Source organism: Pygoscelis adeliae, unplaced genomic scaffold (assembly GCF_000699105.1).
Source record: "Pygoscelis adeliae isolate BGI_AS28 unplaced genomic scaffold, ASM69910v1 Scaffold794, whole genome shotgun sequence".
NCBI lineage: Eukaryota > Metazoa > Chordata > Aves > Sphenisciformes > Spheniscidae > Pygoscelis > Pygoscelis adeliae.
In genome coordinates, this window is record NW_008824611.1 from 8,759 (window position 1) to 13,144 (window position 4,386).

The following is a 4,386-nucleotide window of genomic DNA, read 5'->3' on the forward strand; positions in this document are numbered from 1 at the left end:
TTACTGAAATTTAGCACAGAAAATCAGGGGTTCTTTTAAAGCAAACCAGAATCGTTCTACAAAGCATTTCTCAGTGGAAACAGACTGTTCAGCATCTGGTGTCGGATACAGGCTACTGGACAAGTTGTTTCCCTAGACTAATTAGGGGTGTAATATGCTGAGGTTTGAACGTACCGGCATAACAAATTGGTATCCAGAACATCCACTTATGGTATTCAGACAACTCTCCTGTAGGAAAGAAATTAAAGCAATTGAGAACACATGAGAAGATGGCATCCATGCAATTGCTTGGACACATACTTTCAGTTGATTTATTACCATACCCAAACACAGAAAAACCAAATGCTTCATTCAGGTGGTGCAGCAAACAATCATTTATACTACATTCAAATAATTTGTGTTGTTAATTTTGGCTAACCAAATGAAGAAAAATTAAGAAAGACTGAAGCTTAAATTTTTACACCATTGCATGAAACTTTTCTGTAGAGAGAAATGTTTAATTTCATTCGTGAAAACAGAACCTAATACATCACAACTACAGCAAAACAAGAATTAAATTGACTGTGAAGGGATAAAATTATCCACCCAGCAGAGTTCCTACAAAGCATCACACCCGGATTTGTGATTTTATTTTTATTATTTTAAGAATTCAGTACAGAGAAAAAACAAATTCATTGGGAACGCATCCTGTAGTAATCATTGAGGTGGAATAAGTGATCAATCCAGGATTAATGGAAATGTTTTTATAAAATATTCTTTCATTCAAAAAAAAAGTAAATTTCACTTAAAGTTTTCTACCTCGCAATATCAGAATCTTGATCTTTCATTTACTTCCATTATATATTTAGAAGCTACTGAGGTGTGTCTGTCTGCAGATCCCTAGGGCTGTATAACAATATTGAAGCTCCTCCTTTGGCTTCTTTAAAGGAAAGAACTTCAAAGTTAGTCCCAAATACTCATTAATGGTTGAGACATACAAAGTGTACATACTATGTAAATACTGCAAGTATATGACAAAATTTAAATAGTCATGTCACTTGGATAATAACATCACTTTAAATTTGAGAGTCACGGTTACTCCCAAAGCAGGCAATATTTAATAGCTTCAGAAACCAGGGTTATTAATTTTTTCATTAAAAAGTAGGTTTGTGTGTGTCATAATAATAACCTTTTATAAAACTTCTGGACCAGATTCACAGCTACTCTAAATTCTTATGACTATATAATGCAGCAGCACTGGGTAACAAAATAAGGTTGGAATATGGTTTTTTTTTGGAAATCACTAACACAAACCATCTACTTTCTCAAGCATTAGCCTTGCTGCCACAAGCTCTGTGCCTGTCCCAGCTGTTACCACAAAAATGCATTTTATGCAAATCCTAAGTTATTGCTTCTCTCCCTTTGCCTTTCGCAGCATGTCCTTCTCAGTGAAAAATAATTTCCTCAGCTCTACTAGCAGAAGACTAAGTTGCCTACCTGCAGAGCTAGAGCTGTACATCTGCTCCAGATTCATAGCGAAAATTCACATCCAGTGACCCCACTGTAAGTGGGCTCCTTCAGACTAGACCAGGAGACTTGTGGTGACACTTTATTGCACTGAAAAGCTGGGCACAGTATAGCGTAATCACTTCTATTTCAATATGCTGTCTGGACAGATATTGCTATTTTGTTTCCTATTCTTTAGAAAAGGACATTTCTGGCCATCCTAACCCTTTCTGATAGATAAAGTGTCATTCTACACTCAAGCTTTGGTTGGTCCCTGGGATGCTTATTTGGGCATCAACCCTGATTAAAGGGTCTGCCAGTAAGAATCAGGGTGAAAAACTGCAGCTACCAAGGATGACAAAGACTTTTTGTGTCCCCACGTAGCTCATCTTTGGGCTGTTGTGTCAAAAGCCATAGCTGTCAGCCCACAAGACAAGCTACTCGGAGAAAGTGTCTCAAATACCCCGAGATCTGACCTTCCCTACAGACAGATTTCCTCTCTGGAGTTGTTTACCTACCACTTGTTTGCTTCTCTAACAGAGCAGTAAAAATTTTTCTCTGTAAATCCTTTCTAAATTATGAGGTGTGTTGGAGGCTTCCCTAGGGCAATAACTCTTATCAGGAAGCTCTGCATCCTCCTTAAATCAAATGTCATCTCACAAGTAATCATTAATGATTTATACATGCAGAGTGCTGTGTTATTAAAGTGTGGTATTGGTTTCAGACACCCATGAATTGAGTAATAATATCCCTTTAAGATAAACAGATCAAAGTCACATGTCATTCCACTAATCAGCTCCTAATCAGGTCATGATTCCTTGCCTCATAATGCTTTTTCCCCCCCCCCCATCTTACACTGCATTCATGTTAGATCCCACTCACCCCTTACAGTCTCAGGTGACCCTGGACCGCAGTAGATGCAAATAAACTCAATTCCATGGATTTGTATGCCATTGCAATGATTTCTACCATGAAGGGTAAAGCCTTATAAATTTAATCATTTTTTTCTCAGGATACAAGTCATCTCGGTGACAGATTATTTTCCCTTTCTGTGAGTGTATTTCAAGAGCACAACTGTTAGTGTTTTTAGTAGGCTGCCTGTCATCAGTCTGATGTTCTTGTTCCCCAGTCATCTTTCCCCTCAAATCATATTTAGCTGTGGTACTTGTAAGGACAGAAGACAGATGGGCTGGAAGTGCACTGCTTGGAAAGCATAAACAGACTTTCAAAACTACTAGTTACTTCTGGCTTCAAATTTGGAACAGCTCCGAGATGCCTCGTTTTCAAGGCAAATGATTTCTAAAAAGCTTTATCTTTTGAGGCATCACAGCTTTGGCAACCAAAATCTCATCATTTTTCAGTGGGAGCAAACCTTAGCTTTTGCTGTAAAGCAGGAGTGGTTTGGGTGACTTCTTTTTAATTCTGTCTCCCTGGATGTCTCTCACAGCTCACCCAGCTCCAAAGCCAGACTCACGGGCGTCTTGGAGGAGGAAATCACTAAGCTCTGTATGAAGCAATACCAAAGATCACGACTATTACTTTAGTGATCTCTCTCATTGGCCATACCCAAGGAACCTGCATGCTTAGGGAGAGTGAGTTCACATTACCTGATACATAGGGAGAAGGAATTTGGTTTTCTTTGCTCCTTAATTTTAGTACTCCTACACTCCAAAGAAGCTGGATCCTACCCTCAGACAGGCGGTACAATTTTGCAGCAGACAGTCTTAGCAGTCAGCTGTTTGGACAAGGTTGATGAGCAAAGAGGACTCTCTCTCTCTCCCCTAATGCTGGGATTACATTTGTAGCTGGGTGTAAAAAAAAAAAAAAACAACTCTCTTTGCTGGTTTAATGTACAGTCTGCTGTAACTATGCAAGTAAATCTCTTTGGGCAAGATGCTGCCGCTGCTGGGGTGCCATCTTATCTTGTGGAAGTTTGGGAGTTTTCAGTATAAAAAGCATTCATGCTCCACCACCTTTCTCTGAAAACCATTTCATTTCTTTAGTTGCTAGCATTTCCTTTTTTCTAATAATTCATTCAATCTGTGGTCCTCATCTAAATTATTCCTGTAAAGTAGATGTCTTTGTAAAAATCCCAAAGCAATGACAGTCATTGGGAACGGCCTGCGGAAGTTTCAGATTAAAGGATTTCAAAGCACTTTGCAAACTCTCATTAATGGTTTATACATGCAAAACACTTATTATCATATTTTAAGTATCCAGCATGATTGCAGTGTTTTAAAACAGAGTTAAAGTCACCCTGAAATATGCGTTAAGGTTATTAACGTACATTCTCTAGTTATGTATCAAGGTGCTTGCATCATACTACATTTTTGTTTGATTTTCATTTGAAAAGTAGCTTTGTACTGCTGCCGGATTTCTCAGAATAGGCAACTGATGAAATTTGTTGCAGAGAAAACTTGAACCTTCTCAGACAATACTGATTTCTCAGAAATTACAAACATGCACTTGCTCGCTTCCTATGTATGTGAAAACAGAGAATAATTGTTTTAGCATGCATGACTTCCATATCTGGTTTAATTTTGTTAGCATTCAGGGGAGGGGTCTCAGAAAGAGCTGAACTACTCACACTTACTGGTAAGGGAATAACAAAACAAAGACTCTTTATTAAGACCCTTAATAAAGACTCAGAGGCCTTTTCAGACGAGTCAGGAGAATAATTTGAGCAAAGGGTTAGGCTCTTGTACATCTCTAACGAAAGAACGGGAGCAGAATGTGAAGGTCAGAAAATGTGCAAATCAGGCTAGTCTGACACATGCAGACAGTGTGCAGAACTTAGTCTTGGAAAAAAAAATCTGGGTAGCTAATTAGGACCTCACGCACAAAAGGCTTCTTTAAGCTTTCAATAAATTTAAGAAAGTTACCACAACATAGACCTCCTAT